Genomic DNA, 27,487 nt, shown 5'->3' with positions numbered 1-27,487 from the left:
TCTGTGAGGGTATATAGCATCAAACACCCTTTAACAGGTTTATTTTGTTCGGAAAAATGTGTTTCTGCAGTTTTGTTGTTCAAACCTGTGAGGCACAGCATACTCCTTTACATCTCAGGCTCTGTGCTGATATTTAGTTTTCTCAGCCTCTATTTCTCCATCTCTCTGCTTTACATCTGGTCATCTTCCTCGGTAGAGGGTAGATTGTAGTGTTGCCAGTACAGATTTTCATTTGACTCCACCTATGGGGCCATTCTGCAGAGCCTACCAAGGACATGGTCCTCGGCTTTATCACTCACCATTGGTCAATGGCATATCCCTTTCAGAACCATGATATTTAATTTTAGGGAAAATCTAATTTTTGTTTAGTTTTTGAAGAGCAATAAGCTATGAGAGACCACCAGAAATAATGCCCTTAAATTTTGAGTGAGTTTTGACTTCACTATGTAAATAAAATCATGGTAGTTGTCTACTGTGTTTAAGCAAAATCTGTGCGTCCATTCTCTGAAATACAGGCTGCATCTGTGCAAAAAGAAAAGAGATCATGCAAGTTTGTAAATTCCCTGTTGAAAGTTCCTCCTGGTTTAGAATGCTTTTATTTACTTCTGATGGTTCCATTAAAATTTCATGAGGGTTTGAGGGGGAAAGCAGCCCCTTATTGTTTTCAATGAGCTAAGACTCATAGGTTTGAATATAACACAGGGTCCATAGCTTGTGACCCAAGGAAAGTCATTCAAGTCAGAGCATCTATTCTCTGTCCGTGTCCTCCTGGATGCACTTGCTGAGGATAATCTCTATGTTGTGGGAAATACCTCTTCCATCCTCCTCCATCTTTGGAGCTCTGCTGCTCACTGAGTGTTGGATAACTGAATAATCAAACTGAATTGTCAAAGAGAGAGAAGAGGCAGGGAAGGTATTATCTGAGCGTTACTTGGGACTTTAGTGAAAATTATTTGAAATTTATAGATAATGGGGATCCTTATTAGCTCTCTAGCTACATGTCACTCTTAAAAACTCCCCCAGTGATTGAAGTCCTTACCTAGGGGTTTATCATGGTATTAATCAAATTCCAACTTGTGTCCTAGCTTTTTGTTTGCTTTTTTATTTTTTGCTACTATATAGTCAACTCCTTAATGGCAAATATTGTTTTTAATTCAACTTGTTTCATTCCTGTAAAACCTTTATCAAAATAATTACTCAAAAAATACTTGATGAATACATAAACTTGTTTTCAAAAAGACAATATATTTCTAACAAAAGAAAACTATAAGCCAAGCTATAATTACTTGATGACAGGGATAAAAGAATGTACCATAAAATGTAGCTGGAAAAAGAGAACAAATGTGTTTATGTAAACTATTTTTACGGTAAGATCACATGTTCTATTTTGTCTGAATATAGAATTGAGAAGTATTAGTTACAAAGACTATGTTAAACTGCAGTTACAAGTCAATCACAGAAAGTTAGTCACATAACACACCAGCAAAAATTTTTACTTCTTGCTCACGGCATTTAGCTAATATTGGTCAGGGTGGGAGGAAATCTCTCTCCATGGTCATTCACGGACCCAAGCTGATGGAGCCTCTATCATCTGATAATTCCACATGGACCTTGTGATCTCCTTCTGCATTACAGAGAGTGAAAAGAAGGCGTAGCACACTTGCTATCCTATGCGTCAGTCCTAGACTTCAGTGATGAGTGCTATCCACTGCTTAGAACCTGTTGGCCAAAAAAAGCCACATCACCTCTCCTGAATGCACAGGGGCTGTGAAATATGGGGCAGCGTATAGCTATTTACATAGCAGTAACTATTTTTCCTATGGGGAGGAGGGATAAAGCCTAATTAAATGTGTTTTTGTGGAGAGCATATATGTGTGTGTGGTGCATGTGCATATTGTGTCATCAGATTAGGAATACAGTATATACTAAAATATATACGGTATACTACCTGCCTCAAGGAGTTTTCATTCTAATTGTGGAAAAATGTATAGTTATTAAATATCCTATCTTTGCTAATTACCTCATCATTTAAGTGGTTTGGGATATTTGGGGGGTCAAAAAGTAAATATATCTCATTGAAAATGTGCCTCTTGTTATATAAGCTGTGTGTACTTCTGTCAAAAATCACTATGGCATTAATTGAATCATATGCAGGACTTAGGAATTATACAAATGTTCTTTTCTAAATAAAAACAGATGGCTCATAGAAATCTCCTGCAGATCCTTTCAGCTCACGTTATTGTTTTGGATTCCTTTTTCTATCATTGCTTTGAATATAAGAATTAAAATATTAGATTAAAATTTCATATATTTCTTTGATCCAATAGCTTGGAAAATCACATCTATGTTTTATCAGTTTATAAAAGAGGATATGTGGCAAGTAAAAATATTTTCAGCAATGTAGAAACTCAAGTCATTTTTCTTCCTTTATTTTACTATTTTTCCAGAAAAGAATACAAAATAATATCTGCTGAAGCGAATAACTTATGATGTATTGCAGTGACACTTTCACAAATATCACCAAAAAGTTCAAGAACTCAGCAGTTCAAGAAATGTGAATGTCTGGGTGCTTTGTAGGTAATTTAGTAATAAATATGAAAATAAAATAAATATGAAAATTACAAATATATATAAATATAACTATATATAAATATATATAAAGTTATAAAAAATAAATAAATAAATAAATAAAAAGCTTTAAAACTTTCTATTTTAAATTGTAATCCTGACACTGTCCAGTTTACCTTCTTACCTTGTGAAGACTTCAAAGGAGTTTTCAATAAGCAGATTTAGAAAGCATTAAAGATTAGATTAATTGTATGAAATGTATATATTGAATTGGAGATAATTTATACTTTATGACTTTTCTTTTGTGTAGATCTTGTTTTGTCTCTCAATAACGTACTCTAGCTTTTTCCTTAAATGTTCTCTGTCTTTCTTGTTAAATTTATAGGTATTTCCTAAAGTTTTCTGATTTTGTTTTATTGGGTTTGTTGCTGTTATTTTGAATAGATTAATTTTCCCATTTCCTTTTCTAGGTGCTTAGTGCTAAATTCAAAATAATCTACTGAATTTTTAAATCATATTTTTATATCAAGTCAGTAAGTTATCTTATTCATTTCAATTGTTTGGGAGGGAAGATGGTAGTTGTAAGTATAAATCACAACCATCACAAGAAAACGTGATTTTATCTCTTTTTTCCAAAATTTATACTGATTATTCATGTCCTGTGTATTTTCCAAAACTCAAGAAAATGTTACATAGTATGGTAAGAGTTGAGCTCTTATAAACTTTTTTATTTTAGATGATTTTAGAATTTTTGTCATATAGGATAATATTTATTCAAGGACTTTGGTAAATGGTTTTATTATTTTTTTTTACCTTCTATTCTTGTTATACCCATACTTTTCATTGGGAATGAATTTTTATATTATCAAATGCTTTATGGGAACCGACCAATAGAATTTTTCATTTTTTTCTCTTTGAAGAGTGAAGGTAAAAAAATAGAAAATTTCTGATATTGAGTCATACTTTGTTTAGTGCAATAAACTTTACTTAATAATCATACACTATATTTTCATGCATTGCTTAGTTCTATTTGTTAATATTTTACTTAGGATATTTGTTTTTGGATTAGTAAATAATTTCTTTCTCTCTTTCTGTCTCATTTCCTTTTTAGACTTGGAAACTTACATCAACCAGGCTTCATAAAATAAACTGGGGAATTCTTTGTCTCTTTTTATAGCTTGGAATGGTTTAAATAAAACTGGAATCAAGTTATCTATTGGTTAGCTAAAACTTAGTTGGTGCAGGTCTCTTTTTCGATAGTGTAGCTTTTAAACATGTCTGTTCCTTCTATTGCAATTCATCTTTTCAAGCTGTCTAGTTCTTGGATTAATTTTAGTAATTTGTATTTGATAGAAATCATCCATTTTCTCAAGATTTTTCAAATATATTCTATAGAGTTTAATGTGCAATAATGTTTAATACTTTTGATTTCTCCTACATACTTTAGTATTTCTCCTTTTCACTCTCATTCCTGTAGAAGTTTAGTTTTCTCCCTTTTACTAAATTTTATTAGACTTTTAAAAATATAAACTTCTGAATTTATGCATACTGACAACTATTTTTTTATTTTTATTTACTTTTATTCTATCTTTAATAAATTCATCTTGCTATTTTATTCAGGTTTATGTTGTTCAATTATGATGGTGATTGTCTAATTGTTTAAAAGAAGTAAGCCTCTTAAATTTGGACATTCAATCTTGTAAATAATAGTACTAGTATTTAAGAATATAAATTTCTTCTTAGTACATAAGCTTCATACTTACGTTTTTGATATAAACCGTTATCATATTTATTGCTTTCTATATGGTTTTCAATTCCCCATTGGATAGTCTTTTAGTTCCAAGGATATTCTAGAACTATGGTTCTGAATTCAAAAGTAGTTAGGATTTTTCAGTCACTAAATTATTTAGTTCTACTTTTTTGGATGACTACTAAAAATTGGGGCATCAAAATATTCAACTTTATGGAATTCATAAAGATTTATTGTATGAATTTGTTTATGAGCTTCAGTACATGAGCTATTTTGTAAGTTTTCTGCAGACATAAAAAAGTATATGCACTCTTTATGAGATATCCATGATTCTATGTATTCCTACTAAATGGATTTTATTAATTGCATTTTTGTTCTGTGTTATTGTCTTTTACATCTCTTTTTGAAGAGATTATTAAAATAAATCTGCAACTCTAATTTTATCTTTTTAGCTTTCCTTGCATTTGCAAGTATTTGTTATATATTTAGCTATTGTTTGCTGTATACAGATTTTTAACTCTTTTATCATCTATGTATTTTCAAATCATCAACAAGTAAACCTGTCTGTTCTCTTGAATGCTTCAGTCTTAAATTCTAGCTTGTCTAATATATTTTCTACTCATTGCTACTATGTGCATTTGGCCCAGGTCTCCCTGCTGCTTTTATTTAATTTCAATCTCCTTTTATCTTTTCATATTAATTTTTCTCCTTTTGCTGCTGTTAAGAACATATTAACTCAGTACTATTTTTTGCCATCTCTGACCATCTCTTTGTTTAAAATGGAAGAAAATGTATTACATTCAGTGATGACATGTAGACAATTATGTTTCTTACATCTCACGTATCTATTTTTTTACTTTGTTAGTTGCCCAATTTTTTTCCTATATTTTTGCTGATTTGATAACATTTTTTCACTATTTTGCACCATTTCACTATTTTTGGGGGTAGGATAAATGACCGAATATCTCCATGTCTTCCAACAACCAAAAAACCCCGCATAGTTCATAATCTCACTACATGCACTATTTTTAGTTTCTAGTCCCTAAACCATTTTGTCCAAAGAAAAACATTTAATGAGGACCATGCTAATCCCTTCAGAGTGTTGACCAGAGGGATGATGGCCTTGCCAAACTGGGTCATTTGTATTTTCATGTCATGTTTACATAAGCAAGAGCCTACCAAACATTTAGGACTGCATAACGTGAGTGACTGCTTTCCAGGCTCTTATAATAGATTAACTGCCACCACCAATGTCTCATACTTTAGTTTTTGGAGGGTTTTTTTAGGAATAATCCCATTTTATTCAGCTTTTGTGTATCAACAATCACAAATATCAGTGCCCTCAAGGAAAACTATTTCTTATTTACAACCTATGTTGGCAGTTACAGATCAGCTTCAGCAGCTCCACTATATGTTTCTACTTATGTTATTAATCAGGCTGAAGAAATAGATCTTATTTGGAATAAGCTATTTAATGGCATAAGGAAAAGAGAAAAAAGAGAGCCGAACCACCCCCTTGTACTTAAAGCTTTTGTTCCAAGAGGGTACGTTATATCTACTCTAATTCCATTGGTCAAAGCTGGTCAAATGGTGAAGGAAACCATCAGTGAGGTGGGGATATAAAACTCCAACCACAGAAGGCACTGCATATCACTTGGCAGTAGGAGGAGAGGGTTAATCCTCTTGTAGGGACTAGGAGGATTGAATGCTCAGTGACAATACTGTGCTCTACGCCCATTCCCCTTATAATTTTGAAGTCCTATTTTACTTTACCTGTCCTTCAATGACCACCTCTCCTTCCCTCCACACTTACACATACATACATTTCTATTAATATTTTATAACAAGATTATTATGTCTCTCTCCTCATGCCCCCACTCATGTTCATAAGATAAAACTACAATAAAATCTTTGGGACACTTTCTTTTCCTCTATCAGAGAAATGGTATTACCTAAGGGTTCCAATTGCCTTTTCTTACTTGTCTCTAGACATTAGTCCATTAATTTTTGGTTTTATGTTCCTTGCTAATTCTAGTATGATTCTTTTCCATTTATAAGTAATTCATTTATTTGCAGAGGCTCATAAGAAACTTTCTGTATCTTTAGAATAGAGAAATTTTACCATTATATGCTATATTGTATTTCTTTTCTCAACAATCATTCCTGAATTTCACTGAAGCATTTAATCTACAGGCTTAAACCTTTCTTTATATCAGGGAAATTTTCTTCTGGTATCTTTTACCAAATATTGCTACTTCTCCATCTGTATCTTTTGTCTTCACATTACCAGCATAACTATGTATCCCTGTTTGCCAAGTACTGCCCTAGTTTATGCCTGTGGTTTCAGCAAATTTATTAATATCTCCCCCCTTTCACTTGTAAAAGTGTCCAATTTTGACGATAAATTACATGGTCAGCATACCTATAAATCCTACAATTCACATATTAAATTCTTGGAATTATGTATTCTCTAAAAGCCTTGCCTTTTCCCTCATAATATTTATAGGCAGTTGATTTTCGCCCCTCCCTATATCTACACCATTTTCCGTGTGTCTGTAGTTACCCCAACAAAGGTGGAGTAAACTTCCCATCTCTTGACTGTGGGCTCAGCCATAAGATTTCTTGTATCCAATGGGTATTTGCAGATGTGATTAAAGCAAAATATGAAATGCACTTGTGCAATGGGGCTTGTCCTCTTGTTTCCCTTCTTTCACCATTAGAGGAACACACTCCAGACTAGTCAAAGGAGAATGAACTACATCTGGATCAAACTGGACCAATCTGTAATTTGGAGCCAAGTTCAGATGATTCCCTAGTAACCGACAGATGTATGAGCAATAATATATATCAGCAAAACTAATAGATACACACTCTTTATATTTTTAGTATGTACTCCAATATCTGTCTTCCATTAGATATTTCAGATCATTAAGCTTGTTCTCAACAGTAAACATCATCTATTTACTTCATCCACTATTTTTCAAATTTTTTAAGTTGGGAAATCATGTTTCTTAAGTACCAGGAATATGTGTCCTACCAAGGAAATTATTTTCTGTCTATCAGCTCTATTTTCTGTTTGTTCTAACTAATTTCTAAACTTTAGTTCTTGAACACTTCTAAATGGCGTGCGTCTTTCTTTTGCTCTTTTGGGTTTATGTCTTAATGATGGCGTATTATTGATGTTGTTAGTCCCCAGAAGGTGAGAATATGAAATTACTTCTTCTCCTGTGGGCTAGTGTTGTAGAAGCAAGAAAGGTTCAAGGTAGTCTCTGATGCGGCAACTGGAGAGAGTCCACCAACACAGCAGTCTCCTCTCACACTCCTAAGATCAAAAGTGGGGAGCCTTGAGCCAACCTCAGTCAGATCACTCAATCAACTCTTTTTTTCTTCTATAGGATCTAAGAAACTAAATACATTTTACAATGCCCAGTGCCCAAATTCCACAAACACAGAGATTTCTAATGGCCAACATCCTTCCAGTATTGATTATTTAACAGTTATTTAACATTTGGAGCTCCTAATTAGATTTCCTGAGGGTTTGCACAAAAAGGTGAAAGTCCCAACAGGCTTGTTCCAGGGGACTCCCACAGAACCCAAGGCTTTTTTTGTCCTTAAAACTTCAGACTCTAAAACTCATTCAGGAGAGGCAGATAAATGGTATTTTTAATCAGAGGGAGAGAAGCTGTGTACAAATTGTCATTTTCTTCTTCACAGTTTCTCACATCTGTGTAACTCCCTTATCCCATTCATCTCACCCTCCTGTATGGCCTTATTAATCTGCTCTTCTCAAAATTAAAGTTCTTGAAATTGCCTTGTTGTTGTTATTGTTGTTAATTACCTCTAATCATTTCCTCCGTTCACATTCACTCACTTGGGTTTGCACTATCACCCTTGTATGGCATCTTGTCTTGCTGATTCTCCAATAAGCTCCAAGTCCATAAATCCAATGGGTACTTCTGAGTATTCTTTTCAATTAATATGTAAACAGTGTTCTCCATGGTTGGTCATCCTCTCTTTTTAAATCGTTACTTCCTTCAGCCTTTATGAAGTCATAATCTTTTGTTCTTCCTTTTTTGTTTCCTTTTAAATTTTTTCTTCCTTTTCTAAATTTTAAACATTTTATCTTCTGCTCTGGGTCATTTTTTTCCTAATACTTTGTATTTGTTCCCTAAATAATCTCCTTTATTTAAATCTATGTTCTAAATTTAAATGCTATTGATCCTCAGCCTTCTATTTCCAGTTCAGACTTCTTTTCCAGTACAGACATTTGGATGTGTCTAAGGCTTCTCAAATTGAACTCCAGAAATTTGTCCCCAGAGTTCTCCTTTTGGGGGTCTATCTCCAGAAATGTATTATCACATATACTGAGATTCAGTTACCAAAACCTTAGAAGTCATCCTTGACCACTCCTATCATTCAGTTAATGAATTACTAGGTCCTATTAACTTTCTTAGCCATCTGTGACCAACACTATCCCAATGCCACCAGCATTTCTCACTCAAATTATTCCAATAGACTCTTATTTAGCCTCTCTTTAGCCCTTCATAAAATACTGCTGCTATCAACACATTTTTTTAATCACAACATTGTCCCCTAATTAAACCCTTTTAATACTTGTAATTTCACTTTAAAAATGTGAACGAAATCTGAACATGGCTAGCACCGTCATGCTTAGCATGGTCCCACCTTCATCCCTCAGCTAACTCACTTTGCTACATATTGTCCTTTGCTCCCTCTAATTCAACCGTGGTAGTTATTCCTAAGATTATCAAAGGTCACTGCCTCAAGAAATACTCTTAAACCTGAATGTGTTTCTTTTTTCCTTTTTAATTTATATTTAACTCTTACATATTTCTCAGGTATCAGCTAATGTCTTGCTTCCTAAAAGGGAATTTTCTTGTCCTACAGATCAGGGTAAATTCTCAAATGGCTCTCAGTGCTTCTTCCTTTTACAGTAGCTTATTTGTTGTTAGTTAATAAATTATTTACAAATATTTATTTAATGTGCATCTCTACAAGTAGTCTTTAAGTTCCCTGAGGCCACAGATCATGTTTGATCTATTCAGCTCTATATCCCTGTACCTGATACATTCAATAAATATTGATTGACTAATTCATATGCCTTGGGCAACATATGACTCAAGATTTATATTTGTGGGAGGGCTACGGTACTGGGAAATAGAACAGGGTATTTAATTGTTCTTTCAGTTCTTCTCTGTCAGTTCCTCATCCCTGACCCAGTCGAAAAAGTTGCCTCAGCTGTTCAACGTATGGAAGTAGACTATGTTTCTACTTGTTTTATAGGTTGTACACATAACTTTATCTCATGCTCAACTTCTTAAGCAAATTGTTGTTAACTTGTTGAAGTTAAAACAACTTCTCAACTCTGTGTGCTTACGTTAAAAACACAGTAGCAAAAAAATTGATTTTGCATATTTTATTCACATATTTTAGTTAGTTTAATTTTCCATATACGTCAGTGTCATTTTAAAATAAAAAAGGGTGGGTAATTTCTCTAGACACATCCTACTAATGAAATATTCTCCTCATTTCTCAAATATGGATAATGGCTACCTCGTTCCAGCGTTGAGAAGACTAAATGAAGGGAAGATGAAGAAATTTTATGAAACACATAGTATCAATCAATTTAAGTTATTATTATATTAATATTAGTCCTGTACAAGCATGTTATTAAAACATAGGTCTTTATATATTCATCATATTTCAACTAAACTTAAGAAAAATTGCTTCTGCTTGTTTTTCTAAAAATTATTTCTTATCTCATACACAATTATTGTTTACAGAATGCAGGTTATGTTCAAGGCCAGTGTCGTCGGGCAATGGAACTTTACTCAGAATGATTTCCTCATAAGTCAGAATCGAACTGGCTGATAGAGTGCTCAAACTAGGGACTCTAGCTGATCATAGCTAAAATTTACTATCACTGTAAATCTACAACAGAAAAACAGACACTGCTGTGTACTTGAACTAGTAAAATTCTAGCTCCACTGTTTTAGTGTCCGTTTTACAAACCATTGTTTAATTAACCTTTTTATGAAAAGACTCTTGCATTCAAGATTCTAATTTAGAAACTGTGACATCCCAGAGCCATACCAGCCACCATTTTTTAAAACTACTCTTACTATTTCCCCAGGCATTGGATTTTAATGGTCAGATCCCCGCCATGGTCTGTGATTATGCAGGTAGGCTCTGAGACACACGGTGCTTAAAGTTGAGGACCAAATGAGGCTCTAGACAGCACATATCATTTGTAGAATAATAAGATGGGTATCCATTTGCTCCAGCAGTAAACTAGTCTCGCACTAGCCATGTGGTTACATCTCATTGGAAACTTACTTACTGCTTCATTAAATCAAGGAACATGTTTTAATATTGTCAAATAATACATTTCTATACATCTAACATTTAATAGTAGACATGTAACTTCTTTATTATTCCCATTTGAAAAAACAGAATGATTAACTAATTATCAGTTAGCTCTTATTTAGAATACTCTCTGAAACAGTGTTTAAAGTCCTACATATTAAAATATTAATTATTCAAATTATTCCTTATGAAATAAACTAAAATATTGAGGACGTTTTACTGCTATGAGTTCCAAATCCAATTTTAATACATTCACTTCCAAAATATGAACGGCTGTCAGAGAAAGCTGGAAAGTAATCAAAACTGTCTTTGAGCTCTTAAACTTCACCAACTACAATATCAAATCAAAACATACTATTTCTGCACTTTTTCTGAGTTAAAATGAATTATTTCGCTTTCACTTACAATCCTGCATACATAATTTCAATCTGCTTATTGTTTTTCTTTAGCACTTGCACAAGAAAATTAACAACATTGCTAACTCCCAGAAGCATGTCAGCACAACCAGCCGTTTGCTCTTAGGCCCACACCGCTATGATACGTAGATTATCACTACCGTTGTATTTTAGAATGTAAACATGTCTGTATTCCTAATCTAAAAGCAACATTTAGCTGAAGTAAGAATTGTTCAGCAGAATATCAAGACAATTTGATTTGTTTCTTTTAAAAAGGAAAAATGCAAAGTTATAAAAACCTAAGTAAAACTAAATAATGGTTGAAAATGTGGGAAAAAATACATTTTCATAAGAAGCTGGAATTGAAAGATGCCACCAAACCAAACAAAAATATATTTAAAATAAGGTGCTGCTAAATAATTCATTGGGTGATAAATAGAAATAAAATACTTTGTGTAAAGTGAAATCTTAAAGAATGTTGAATATCAAAGTGTAAAGAATTGTATACAAATTTTCTAAGGTACTATGAAGGACTTTTGTGATTTTGGATTATATATCCAGAGGCATCATATTATAAAACTGCAAGATAATAGACCCTTGCTGTCCAATTTAGTTGTATTGCACTGTGAAAACTGCATTCAATTTTAGACACCTCATTTCTAACAAAATATAAAAAACCAGACAGATTTCTGAAAAGATCAACAATAATGCTCAGGGATCTAGAGAGGGTTTTTTTTGTTAGATAATCTTCACAGAAGTCTTTGTCTCACATCTCCAGAACATGATTAGATGTATGCTCATCATGGATTCCGTGTAAGTACACAGTCTTTTGATAAAAAAAAAAAGTTTTCTTAAAAAAAGATTACTTTCATAGTATTTTATAACCAGAAAGAATCAATAAGAATCACCTTATCCAACAACCTTATTTAAAAGTGAGGCTTGGGGCCCAACGTTGTCATCCTAAACAAGTTCCTGGAGCCTATTAGTGTCAGAGATAACATTAAAACACGCATTCATAACAATGGAAACTTTTCTCCAATTCGCCACATAGTTCAAGTATCTCTAGTGTTAGTTCACTGAATTAAAAATATCACATTATTAACTTTTCCCAAATACATTCTGGGCATTCTTACTATTAAAGTTTGTGGGTTCTGGTATAACACAAACAAATTTCAGTTCTTGTTCTATAACTTAGATGTTTGACCTTAGCCAAATTACTTAAGCTTTCATTTTGCTCTTCTACGAAGTGGAATTATTAATAGTGGCAACTTTATAAGACTTTCTCAAGTATCATATGAGAAAACAAGTAACACGCTTAACCCGGAACCTGGCACATGGTAGAGGTTTCATCTTTTCTCACAATAATTATGAACTGTAGGTAAGAAGCATCAATAGGGAGGTGGAAAGTATTCTTTATACCTTCCAGAAATTTTCCTCTGCTGAATAAATACACAGGAAGCCACAAATGGGAAAATCATAGCAAAGTCATTAAAAACCAAGTACAAAATAAAATTTTTAAAAGCACACTGCCTTCAAATGAGTAACAAGAACTCAGCAACTGATTTCTCAGCAGAAATCATGGAAGCCTGATGACATTGGGGGAACATTTTAGTATTTTTTATTTTCTATATTATTTAACTAATTAATTTAGTTATTAAATTATTTTTATAATTTTTAATATTTTAAGGAAAATAACTGCCAGTCTAGAATTCTACACCCAACAAAAATAAAGTTAAAGAATAAATTTCCAGACAAGCAAAAACTAAAACAGCATCTATTGCTAAACAAACAAAAGTTGGTGGGGCAGTGTTATTCAAATAGAACAGAAGCGATCCCAGAAGGAGGTAAAGTAATACACTAGGCAAGGAGGCGCAATGGAATACTCAATTATCTAGGTAAATGTAAATAAATATTGACTGTGAAAATTTATAATACTAATAACAACACCAACAAAATGCTTTGAGTGATTTAAAAAATATTTTAAATTTAGATACATTGCAACAATAATATAAATGGTGAAAGAGTAGTAAATGGGGTTATTAATATTGTATGAGTGTACGCATCAGGAGAGAAGCAATTATTCAAGGAAGCATTCTGTTACACCCACAGTAATCATTAAAACTGTATTAAGAGAATGCATAACTGGAAAACTAATAGAGAGGTAAAAAGACAAAAGGAATAAAAAACCAGAAGAAACAGAAATTTTAGAAATTTAGAAAATTTAGAAATTTTACAAAATTTAGAAATTTAGAAACCAATTTTTGATAAGAATCAACTTACAGTCAACTGGAGCTATAATTAAATATTAAATGTAAATGAGCACAATAGATGGAGTAAAAAGCAAAAATTGTCATACTGTACACAAATGCAAAAGTCATGTGCTCCTTTCAATAGACACACCATAAATAGAAGATAGAAGATGTGAAAGTTGGGGCCAGCCTGGTGATGCAGCTGTAGGGGAGCAAGACATTTCCTCTTCCCAAATGTGGATTCGTCTGGACGGAGAACGAATTAAATTCACATGAGACAGAATAGCAAGAGAAAATTAAACAAAGCTTTATGAGGAACCATGGCCCGGGGCCTTTCTTCCCGAAGGAAGAAAGGGCACCGAAGAAGTGGGGTGCACAGAGTGGTTATATACCCCCAAACAGGATGTTTCACATGTGATTGAAATGTCCCTCCCACAATAGTCACAAGATTGCCCTGTCGCACAGCGCTCGATGGACACAGCAGGTAGTGGTCTGCTATCTCGGTGGGTGTAGCAGGAGGCAAGTCGATTGTCTGGAGCTGGGTGATCACAGGTGAGCGCAGCAATCAGTTCCTAGCCTAAGGAAAGATGCTTAATCCTTAAAGAAATGCCAAAGTTGGGAGGGGGAGGGAAGTCAGTTACAGGAGGTTACCAGAGAAGCACAATAAAATGCAGATTTAAGTCCTTGCCTTTGGTATTGAGGAAGAGTTTTTAGAGAGAAGGTCATCTCCTTTCTTCTTTCTGGTACAGAGAGGGAGGCACCTTTTACAGATAGAGATTTACCTTACAAATGTAAGTGTCCTAACAAAGGGCAAGTTCCATTCCTCAGAGCCTCCTTCCCTGTCCCAGTTTATCAAAAGCAATCAGCCTCAAATAATCCTGATGCCAAAGAGAAATAATCTTGGGGTGGCCAATTCCAGGTCCCCACACAGCAGTTGAGTGTGCACATTCTGCTTTGGTGGCCTGGGGTTCACCAGTTTGGATCCCAGGTGCGGACATGGCACCACTTGGCAAGCCATGCTGTGGCAGGTGTCCCACATATAAAGTAGAGGAAGATGGGCAGGGATGTTAGCTCAGGGCCATTCTTCCTCAGCAAAAAGAGGAGGATTGGCAGCGATGTTAGCTCAGGGCTAATCTTCCTGAAAAAAAAAAGAAAATATGGAAGTAAAGTTACACAAAAATCTATAACATGCAAGTGGTAAGAAAGGAAAGCTCGTATAGTTATATTTACATCAGAAAACTAAAGTAAGAGGCAAGATTTATTTTTATCAACATAAATAAATATTGCATCGTGATATAGGAGTTCATTCAATAGGAACTATAAGTATCCTAAATTTACATAGACATAAAAACATAGTTTCGAAATATTTAAACATGACGTATCATTAAGGATAAGTAAGCAAACTGTAGTCAAAACAGAAATTTTAGCAAAACTTCCTCGGTAAATAATAGAACAAGCAGACGAAACCGTCAGTTAAGAACTAGAAACTTTGAACAGCATGACTAACGAATTTGTCGAATTGAGACATAGAATACTTTACTACATTCTTTCTAAGTGCACATGGATCATATTCCAAATTGAACATTCATTAGGCCATAAAGCAAGTACCAACAAACTTCAAATGACTGAAATTATTCAGTTTGTTTTCTGCCTACAGAAGAATTAAGCTAAAAACCAATAAAAAAAAGATACCTAGGAAATCCCAGAATGCTTGAAAATAAAGCAATGCACTTCTAAATAGTCTAAACCAGAATAACAAAGAAGACGTTTCCTATACTAAACAATTAATGACAATACATTATATGGAAATGGGTTATGATGTTAAGTCTGTGTTTTGAAGGAAATTTATTGCCATAAACACATACATTAGAAGACTAAAATCAAGGATTTAAGTATCACCTTAATAAATTAGAAAAAGAAAGGATTGATAAGATAAAAACAGAAATCAATGACACAAGAAACAGAAAACAATAGAAAATTCAATAGAGCCGAAAGTTAGTTGTATGAAAAGATTAATTAGAAAAAAACCAACATGACTGATCAAGAAAAAAAATTACAGATTACTAATATGAATGAAAAACAAACATCACTCTATATTCTATAGATATTATAAAGATATTAAAGGAATATTTATCAACAACTTTCAAAAATTAATTTGAAATTTTAGATGAGATGGATGAAAATTTTAAAAACTACAACATCATAAAACTGACACATGAATAAATAGCAGCCCTGAATTCTCCTACATCTATTAAAGAAATTAAATCTGTAACTAAAAATCCAGTGAGAAAGAAAGTTCCTGGCCTAAGTAACTTGTATGAATTACTCCTAACATTGCAGAATAATTTACAGCAATCTTAAATATTTCCAGATATAAGGAAAAATGAAGAAAATCCACAACTCATAAGATCAGCATGAATTTAATAACAAAATCTAAGAAAAAATTCAAGAAAATTGGGGATGTCTATACAAAAAAATAATAGTTCTTGAACCATCCATATGATATACACAAGACTAACGCCTTATCAATTGTACATATAAACATAAAAGATAAAACAATGAAACAGGAGGGTATAAAGGAGGCTATCTTTCTGACTTTGGCATAAGTAGGTTCTTAACCAAAATTGCTGTATGCTTTTCAACACCACTAAGTATCTTTTGACACCACTAAGACAGTGAAAAAGCAGGCCATAGGTTGATGACCGATATTATAATTCCAATTACTAATGACAGACTCATAGCCAGAACATAGAAAGAATTCTTCATATCCATAAGAAAAGACAACTTAGTAAAAAAGGGGAGAAAACCCTTCAACAGGTAAAAGAAAATGTTCAACAGTCAACAGACATGTGAAACATAATGCAACTTTACTAGTGATAGGGGAACACAAATTAAACTAACGTGATTTAAATACTCACAAAATGGCCTGAAAATTTTTTTATATCCCTATTCATTTCATTTTTTTGATTTATTTTTTTATTGAGGTAACACTGGTTTGTAACATAATATAAATTTCCAGTGTACATCATTGTATTTCGATTTCTGTGCAGACTACATTATGTTCCGCACCCAAAGACTAATTATCATCTGTCATCATATGCATGTGCCCTGTCTCCTCTTTTGCCCTCCTCCTTTCCCCCTTCCCCTCTGGTAACCACCAATCTAATCTCTGTATCTGTGTGTTTGGTTGTTGTTGCTGGTGTTGATTTTATGTTCTACTTGTGAGTGATATCATACAGTATTTGACTTAGTCCTTCTGACTTATTTCACTTAACATAATACTCTCAAGGCCCATTCACGTTGTTGCAAATGGCAAGATTTCATCCTTTTTTATAGCTGAGTAGTATTCTGTTGCATATGCATGCCACATCTTCTTTATCCATTTGTACCTTAATGGGCTCTTAGTTTGTTTGCAAGTCTTGGCTATTGTGAATAACACTGTAATGAACATAGGGATGCATATATCTTTACACATTTGTGTTTTTGTGTTCTTTGGATAAATACCCATCAGTGGAATAGCTGGATCATATGGTAGCTCTATTTTTTGAGGAATCTCCAGACTGTTTTCCACAGGGGCTGTACCAGTTTACATTCCCACCAGCAGTGTATCAGGGTTCCCTTCTCTCCACATCCTCCCCAACACTTATTATTTCTGGTTTTGTTAATTATAGCCATTCTGATGGGTGTGAGGTGATATCTCATTGTAGTTTTGATTTGCACAAAATGGCTAAAATTAAAATGACTGGCATGGCCTACCAATGGTGAGAATGAAAGTAACTAAAATGCCATGCGTTTCTGTGGGAGTGTCAATTGGTTTAACCACTTTGGAAAAACGTTTGGTAGCATCTACTAAGAATTAATGCAAGCAGTCCCTGTGAATCAGAAATTCTCATATTTGCATCACAGGACACATACAATAGTGTTCATAGCAATATTATTCCTATTAGCTACAAACTGAAAACAACGTAAATGTCCAGCAACAGCAGAATGAATTGATCATAATATAGTCACAAATTATGATTCTATTCATCAAGGAAAGATTCTGTTGCAACCACAAAATATGTTTGAGTCACAGACTTCATGTTGAGAGAGAAAGGACAGACACACACATAAATGCAAACAGTATGGTTCCATTTGTGTGTGTGTGTGTGTCTGTGTATCCAAGTTGTAAAACAAGCACAATCCCTGACCAGATTTCAGGGTAGTAATTACCTTTACGGAGTAATATTGGGGGTTGCTCCATTTTTGACATGAGTCGTGGTTGCACAGTTGTGTTCACATTCAGTGAAATTATAGAGTTTTATACTTTATAATATATTCATTTTTTTTATATGTGGGATACACTTAGAAATGTGTAAAATATGTGAAAGCAAGTTTATGGCAGCCTCTTGAGTGTTCTTCTCCGGATTCTTGTTTCCTAAAAAGTTTGCCATTTTCAGGGGGTTTTTGGTCTTTTGATACCTCACTTCTCATAGATTAGTTTACAGTTTTGAGTCTCTCTCCACCAACTTTTCAGCATGTACTTAAAATATCTGTTCAAAGACCACTAGCAAAGAGTTTCTGCTCATGATCTTCTACTGAAAACATGACTCTTTTCATTTGCTTTGACGAACACATCTCCCATCTCATCTGTTCAAAAGCTTTTTAAAAATGCTTTCCCAAGAAACTCATGACTAACATCATTATTTTGATGTGAAAACAGCTAACATCTGTGGCTTAGGAAAAAATAATAAAACATGCTTCTGAAAGAACTTCTTCCGTGTACTGTGCAAGTTCTGCATTATCAATGCTTATACTCAGAAAGAATCTATTTTAATTATTTCTTTTCAGCTCATGCCAAAGAGAGAGAGAAGAAAGCATTAATCCTGCTTGTTCATAGTTCACTTTTGCCAGTGATGACAACTGACCTTCAGAAATTGATGTTAGTTTATTTGGAATTACTTATCACTTATCTTGTTTTTTTTACTAAAAGCCAGCCTTACATCAGTCAAGAATCTGTGCATTCTTAAATTGGGTGGAACGTTAGGATCCACGTGGCTGCATGCTTAATAAATTCCATTTTATTGTTTGTTTGTGTTTACTCTGTGGCATTTTATAAGGATTTGTAATACATATGTATTTTAAAATTTTTTTAGTTTTAAAACATTCTCAAGAAATAATTCTCTCTTCTAAAGTCCATTTGACGTGACTCCATTTTAATGATGTGCTGAGATTTGAGGGCAATATTTTATAATTAGACATAGTTTATATCTTAGAATCTTGTGGAGGAATTATTTTCATTTCATTGTACTCTACAGATAGTATAAACACTGCACTTCAGTTTGCTTAATCAGTCTGTCATAGCATAAGCTATATAAGGATTTTTCATAAACAGTTCAACAACTTGATACATTTGAAATTCTAATAGCCATTTTTGTTTACCAACAACAATATTTACTACGGTTATGAGACAATAACTTAAAGTATACCTAGGTCATTTATAGCTGTTAGTAACCCATCTATCAGATGTACTGAAAGAAATTTATTCATGACCTTAATTATCAGGTAAGCCACATTTTGCTTTCTGGGAGGTAGGTAAGAAGGAAGGGAGAATTAAGTGAGATCAACATCATTCCTCCTCAAAAAGCTTTTCAAAAGTATGAAGAGAAAATTATTAAGAAGATTTATCTGGCCTGTAAATAGAGATATTTCATCAAATTAATGGGCCCAGAACGTCATGTCTCTTGACTGAACAAAGATAAATTTAATAAGCTAGAATGGGATTATAGAGAATAGTGAGAAGTCTCTCATTTGGGACTGTACTGGAGAAAGCTGAGAAGAAATGAATTACCAGAGGATATGTTTGCAAGGCTAGTTTCTACGGCACATTCACTAAAGGGATTTACAAATAGATTAATAACTATGCTTTTGTTAACCAATTTGAAGAATATATAGTTTTAGTTCTGAGTGTGTTTGAACAGCGAAAGCTCCACATCAAGGAATCCAACTCTATTTACTTATTAGTAAACAAATGAGTACTTTCTATTGGTCATTTGGTATCCTAGACACCAGAGATATAAATGAATATGAACGGTGGTTTCTGCAGACAAAGATTTTACAGTGGCAAAAAATTACAGATGACAACATAGTAGAGTAAGTGAAATTGTAAGGATGTAAAGTATAATGGGGAATAACAGGGAGGAAAAATTATTTTGTTATTTGTATAATAAATAATTTTTTTCAGATGAAGAAAACAATGCCAACTAGAGGAAAAAGCTCACGCAAGAATGGCAAGATGAGAAGGCATGGTCTTAGGGAATTATAAGCAATTCAGTATGGATTGAGCATACGTTACAAGGAGAAAATGCAGAGAGACAAAATTTGAAAAGAAATTAAAGAAGACATAAAATGTCTTTATAAGTGCAATAAGGAGAATAGATATAATCCTATTTGCAAAAGAGGGAGACTTTGAAGAAATTCAAGAAGGGTGATTTGTGCCAACTTTTACATTAATAAGATCACTTGGGACACAATGCAGGACACAACATGACTGGATAACAATAGGAGCAAAATGGTAAGGCAGCTGTTTGGAAAATCAAATGAGAAATAATGAGAGCCAGGACTAAAATAGTGGCATGGGAATAGAGAGAAATATGATGATTGTTGACATTAAAGAATTAGAATAAGCAGCACATTTGGATGTGTGTAGCCGAGAGAGACGAAAGTCATGGATAGCTACAAGTTGACAGAGTTGACAAATATGTGGAGATATACTGGTAATATTCACCAAGAAAGGAAAATTACAATGAGGAACATGTTGGAAGGAAAGTATAAGTTTACTTTGGACATGCTGAGATTCAGATACAGGTGGTGATGTTCAGGAGACAGTAGCCATAGTTTCTAGAACTCAACAAAAAGATCCAGAATAGACTTTCAAATTTAGGAGCTCCCCGAACATTTCCAATTGTTGACGGCATTGAAGTTAAGTTTTGCTCCCAGAGGAAGCAGGTAAAAATGAAGGAGTTTTGTACCCTTGGGGAACACTAAATTTTAAGGAATGTTAAGTGGAAGAGAAAATTTATAAAACATCTAAGAGAAAGCATGAAATGAAAACATAATGGTGTCATCAGAATCTCGGAAAGGAAAGAGTTTCAAGTCAAAAAATTCAATAAAAACATGCTGCAGCTATGTTAATGTGTAAACTAAAATGCCTCCATTGATTTTAGCCATTATTTTTTAGATAATCAGTTTTTGGTGAAGTTAATGAACCAATTTTACTGCCTTGGAAGTAATAGAAGCCAGATCGCTGTGGGACAAAAACAATAGTGAAAATTTGAAAGTAATATGTACATTACATTTTTCAAAAACCTGAAGGGATAAAGGACATAAGTAATATAACAGACAGAATATTCTGGATTGTGCTGCAATGACAACCTATCTCTCACTACTTAAAATACCAAAAGTTTATTTCTTGTTTAGGCTTCTGGCCCATCTCAGATCAGGAGAGGATTCCGATCCACTTTGTCCTCACCCAGAATCGAAGTTAACGGGACTTTTAAAATTTTGAGTTATCATGGTAGAGGGAAAAGAAATGAAAATTGTGCACTGAATCTTGAAGAATTCTGTTCAGATATCATGGCCAAAGCAGGTCACAAGTTCATGCCTTCATTCAAGGAGGTGGAAGTGCAATTTACCGTCTTCTCAGAATGAAAAAGCCTGGAATATTTATGAAAAGTAAAAACTACTGCATCTATTTTGGTCACCAAATATTCTGTTCACTCTCCTTCCTGAATACAGAGTTTACTCACCTCTGTCATAAATCCCATTCAATCATGGCATCAAACTAAATGTGCGAGTTTTTTTGGTGAAAAGGTCTTTCTCTTAGAACGATAGATGACAGTTTCTAGATAAAGCATGGCTGTTGCTCTTGTTTTGGAGACCTATGAATTTAGGAAGACATGTTATCTGCCCCCACAAACCCACTCCAGTAAACTAGGGAGAACAGGGTCTGGATAACCACAATAAACTCTCCTTGTTGGAAAACATGAGAATTCAACACAAATAGGAAACCAATCACTCATTCCACTATCTTCCTTTGCCACAATTGAAATGAACATCAAGGAATATGCTCTCCCTGGAGGCTACAAATAGTTCTCAGATTCCTTTCTGTGCAAAGATAGTTGAGGCCAAGAGTCATTTCAAGTCTCAAACAGCAATAGTCTCTTATGGTCCAAAATGGTTGTTTTGTTGACAGTACCTTCTTTTTAAAAACCTAGTTGGATTCTTATCAGTTTGATTCTAGTCAGCTTCATTTTTATATGTCAGTATTCATAAGTGCATTTCATTTCAAGACATACATCTCATATATACCCTACTCTCTCTCTCTCTCTTTCGCTGTCTCTCTCACTCTCTTTCTCTCTCTCTCAATACCTTGATTTATCAAATTCCTGGAGCTGGCGCTGATCAGGCTTGGCAGGTGCTCACCCTTACTCTTTGTTCCCTGAGGCATTTTGCCCATTTGAAAATATTTACTGGATGTCATAATCTTAATGTGGGAAGTGTCTTCCCTCCACAATGCACCTTAAACCAGGTAGTTTTAAGTATGACAGTCATGGTCATTTCCTTAATTTGATTTTTTTGCTCTGAGGCAATGTAATTGGTTGAAAATTGTTTGCATTTTTTTTTTTTACCTGCAAGGCTTAGTTTAAATCTAGATTTTATTTCTTCCTCTAAAGTCTCCTCAATTTTTCCCCCTTCTGTTTTGGCTCTAAAAACAGTTGTCCTTTTAATATTACAAGGCTCTAAATTTCTGGTAATGGTTTATTCCCTTTTATTTGTTCTTGAAAACTGACCAATATATTTTGAGATCTCACTTTTCTTGTAATCCCTGGCTAAATATACTGGATACACTCTATTTCATTCTGTTTATCGACCTTTTCCTTTAACACTTCACATTCATTAGATGCATGGTCTTCCTTCTAAGTTATAACAGACAACTTAAGACCATTTATGATATATTTTCAAATTGACTCATTTTGAATGGGACATTTCCAACAAAGTGCTCTAGAATCTGTCCAAATTATAATACAACAAACATTCCCATTGGTGCCTCCAAGTGACTTTCATTGGAGAGGTTTTGGCATCCCCCTTTCATACCTCCTGGAGTTTCTGGACCATCCATGATGCCCGTAAGTGGTTCTTAGGTTTCTGACACATAAAACTGCTCTCTAAAGCCCCACATTATATGCCATTAGAGAGAGACTTGCTGACTGCATCCTGGGCTTTCCTGGAAAAAGAAGCTCTCACAGGCTCCAGCCCTGTGACTCTCTATCTCTAGTTTCTCATCATGCCTTGGGTTGTGAAAGCAGTGCCCTGCAAGCTTGGCACCAATACCCAGGCCTCCTTGCTTTAGGATAGGGCGAAACCTAGGCCTTCTGGTACATCCCACTTGCGGGAGTGGTTGCCTTAATCCTTGCCAGACGTCACAGTACTGGAGGAGCTCATTCCTGTCCCAGACCCCTTGGCTCCTGGGAGTCTCTTGGGATCCACAGAGTGAACAACAATGAGAGTCTGTACTTTACATAATCACCACCATCACATGTGTTGGAACTCTGTAGAATGTTGCTTCATTTCATCTTTTATCCAGGATGCCCTTACGAAGAACAGGACTTAAGGTTCAATACAACTGGCTGAATTTCAGGCAGCCGTCTGCCCATGCTAGATGCCTTGCCCACAATCTTCCCCATCTATACATTTTTACAGACTCTTAAGCCAGTGCAAATAGTCTGGCTATTTGAACCAGCCAGTGTCAGCAATAATCATTACTTATTCAAGAGCATCTCTTTGGGATAAAGAATTCTAGGAATCTCTGACCTCACTGGTACCAAAAAATATGAAATCAAGGTCATGCATATCTCTATACCTACAAAACCCATAATGCAAGGCCTCATCAAGACACTCTACCCATTTCAGAGTCCCAGATCTCACTGATAGTGATCAAGGCAACCATTTCACCTCTCAGAATGAGAATACACAGTGTTGGGCTCTTGCACAAAGTGTTTGACAGAACATTCACCTCTCTTACCAGCCACAGGCTGCTGTCCTCAAAAAGCACCATAATGGTCTACTTAACCAGCTTCAAATTCAATTAAATGAGAAAATGGTAAATTTCAGTCACCAATCAAACATCAGAAGAGAAATGTAACAAGGAGCCTGACTTCACTTTTTGTAATTTGTTTGTTGACGGCTTTTAAGCCTCACCCCTATCTTTTCCCTTTCCACTCAAGATCTAGGAAAGCTGATAAGAAAACGGTGATGCTCCCTCCTTCGGCCCTCATGTAAGATTCAGGTTACACAAGCCCCTTCCCTTGCATGGAACCCACTCCCTGTCTGCGAGGAAAACCCCAACCCAGTCATCTTTCCCTGAGATCTCAAGTCATTTTTAGACTTGGTTTGGAGCTAACTTGCTCTTCCCAGAAAGTTTCACTATGTGATTAATAAACCCTTTTGTACCCTCTTGATGTGTGTGTGTGGCATCAGCTCAAAATCTGAACCAAATTTTGGGTGGAGCTTCATCCAGTTTCTGAAGAGTGGTCATGACAGATAGACAGATAGCTAGGCAGCTAGATATATAGACGACAGATGAAAGACTAAGGTTAAGCAAACCCACACCCCTCTAAAGATAATGAGAATATCTCAGCCTGAACTTCATAGCATTTGTTATAGGACTTGGGAAATATGATGTATTGGTCTACTCTAGAGCAGGGCTTCTCAATTCTAATGTGCATATGAATCACCTGGGAATCTTGTTAAAACAGATTTTGATTCAGTACAGGTAGTGTGGAGCCTGAGATTCCGCATATCTAACCAGCTTTCGTTCTCAGTCCTTCATTAAGGTGCTTGGTAGGTATTTTGATTCACAGCCCTGCCAACATCACATACACTGCCAAAAAGGTAAATTCTCCAACAAAATTGAGAATTGTAGCCAAGGTAAAAATTAAAAAAAAAAAAACGGGGGGGGACAGAACAATGGAGGCTGTGCACAAAATAACTAATACTCCTTCCACTTGGAGAGCAAGTTTCTTCAGCTGAGTAATGCCTTGGTGAACTGATTTATTTCTCCCTGAAACCCCATTTTCCTCACTTGCTAGCAGTTACCCTTTCAAAACTCAAAGCCCATGCTTATTACTAGTACTGTTGAGAAAAACTAAACCATAATATCCAGATGTCCAATGTGACAAAGCTTGTCTCTACTGTCATGCTACACAGTCAAGCCAAGAAATAATGTCTGCATGCAAGGAGCACGAATTTGTGGCTGATTGTTTTGGTGTTTGTCAGCTTTAGTGTGTCTTTCTGGGTGATCGTTCCTTAAAAATTTCAGTTCTTATTTGCCTCAGCCTGCGTTTCTTGTCAAACTTTTCAATATCCCAAAGTCAGTAAGATCTTCGTGAAAATGATCACAGACATATGCACAAGATAGCATGCATATATGGGACCTATTTTAATTTGCACCTCTATATGCAACATCATTAAAAACCATATGATTTTGCTGACATTTACATAATTTTCCTACTGTTAACTTACTAAACACTTGCGGATTTTTTATTAATGTTTATTTTTATGCCATTCATCAATTATTTCCTCTGCAATTACTATTGTTGGTGTTTTCCTTATTGTTTAAGTTTCCCATTTTGATCCACTACAGGAATAAGCTGTCTATTCCTAGATTGGGCTTTTGCTCTCTGCTGTGGACATATTGGGGGTTTGGAATTTTTAATGAAGTTTCTTCATGTTTACTTTTACTGTATGCCAAGTGATGAGGCTTTATTATAGCAATTCCCTTGCCTGCCTTAAATCCTGTCACACGGCACAGCTCGTATGGTTGTTGGACCACAAGACCTTCACCAATTGTCACAAACTTGAAATAACATGGTTTGTTTATTAAAGTCACTGGGTTGCTGCTAATCATTGAGCTTGTTTCTGGTTATTTGCATTATTCATTCTGTTGAAGCTCTTCATACGTATGTATTTTTAAGTATAAGATGCTGGGATTGTCCTAAACACACTGATAATATTAAGAATACATTATTTTGATTTACTTCATTGAGCTTCACTTTCTGACTTAAGCATTTTCTTCTCTCTGCTGCATGAAATTCATGACTAATAACTCATCCTTACCTGATGACATAACTGTAGGTGGAATACAGGGCTGCTTGCTGTCATTCAGACTTGGCTAAGTGCCTGCAACTCTGTGACTTCAAAATTACATACACACTCCTGGATATTAGTTTTTCTTATGTACCCATTAAAAAGGATACTGGTGATTCTAATTCTTTCATTAAAGAGGGATTTTTTTGTTGTAATATTAGCATAAGGGGGATAGTGTCTCTTGGTTTAATCCCATCTAAAACTGGGATGTTATACATCTACCTACAGATATGTCCTTGATATTATTCTTCATTTTAAATATTATTGTCAGGTCACTAGAATTCATGCTGTAGAATACAAAGACCCTAGTCTTGGATTTTATCTATATTTCTTTCATACATTTTTATTCATAGCAGTTAATGTCTTTCTGCTCCATTTTAGAAGCTTTTTAATGTTAAAGCCAACGACTCCTGTCAGTGAATCCAATGAAATGAGAGTGCAGAGATATAGCTTGAGAATAGAAGTTGGTTACACAATCTCATCTCTTCGTGCTGATGTCATAAATGATCATAGAGCTTTGCTTGCTATATGTCTTCAGAGAAGGGGATAATATATTAGAAGAATGTTTACGGGAAAAACGTCCTTTAAAACAATGTCCTGTAATAGCCCTCTTCTCTAATCAAAAGGGAAGAAATCACTATATTTTCAAGTTAGAAAGAGAATTCATTCAGAAACTTGAATTCTCCCAATGTACATATATGTAGAAGCATTGTGAATATGTCTTATGGCTGTGGCTACAAAATGAGGCCTTAGACATCATAAAACTTCTTGGAAGTTTTAGAAATCCATCCCTCACTCTTCCTCCCCTCTGAATTCTGTTGAACAATTCAAATGCAAAGCAAAATAATAATTCAAATATCAGTCTAATTATTAGTATCAGGTAAGCAGTCAATATGTAGAGCTCCCTGAAAACTTTTGGATGGAAGAACATTGCTTAGCCTTCTATCTCTCACCTTACACTGAATACATCCAGGAATCCAGGCGTCAACCTCATTTTGCCTACACATGTGAAGCAGAAAAACGCTAGCCTGCTGAAAAAATTCCTACTTAGTCTGCCTTTAACAGGAAAACAGGAACTGCAAGAATTTGTAGTACTTGGACTCATGCAGGCCCTATGGAAAATAAGAGCTAAAGTGGTGGAGAGCTAAAGTCAATGCAACTTGTCAATGCTTGAATATTGACTTTTCACTCATGAACTCAACTGAGTAGAGAAAGAGGGCCAAGAATATGTCAGTTTTCCAATAATTAGTAAAAATCATTACTTCTCCTTTGGTGTCCTAGGAACATATAGACGGGTCAAAACATTGGAAAAATTTTCAATCGCTCTTCATTAGGGGAGAAACATCAGCAGAAAAGCAGGAGGGGTCACCCTCAACAACACTTTGTTTTCTAAACCTAAAGGTACAGCTTAAAGTTGCTTTTTGTTTTGTTTTGTTTTATTGAAGCTGTCTCTCACAGAGTTTCATTTGGAGTTAGATAATGCTCACTCTGCATAAGGCACTGTTCTAGGTAGTGCTGATACAGCAGCAAATGAAACAGAAAAGTGTCTGTCTTCCTGGAGCTCACGTCTTAAATTGATAACTTGTATGCCACACTTTTAGTCTTTCAGAACCCTAGGGCTTCACATCAGGAAAATCTAAAGGCCATGATATTATAAATGAGCTAATACAATCTTCTAATTTGAAATATAAAGAAACCAGGCCATAAATCATGAGTTGAGTGGCTCCTTTTCTTCAGTTTGTTTTTAATTGTTATTTATTCTAAAAGTCTGACAACTTCACGGGCAGTGGTCTTATATCTTTATTCTTCAAAATCCCCACAACAGTCCACAGCAGCTTAAAATGCACTAATTATGTTGATGTAAGACTGATATGAACAGCTTTCCAATCCAAATGGAATTATAACTTGGGTGATGTCATTGCTTTGGTTCTTGGACCACACTTTAAGAACTA

This window comes from Equus caballus, chromosome 3 (assembly GCF_041296265.1).
Source record: "Equus caballus isolate H_3958 breed thoroughbred chromosome 3, TB-T2T, whole genome shotgun sequence".
In the NCBI taxonomy this organism is placed as follows: Eukaryota; Metazoa; Chordata; class Mammalia; order Perissodactyla; family Equidae; genus Equus; species Equus caballus.
Note: the sequence above shows the minus strand (reverse complement) of the source record.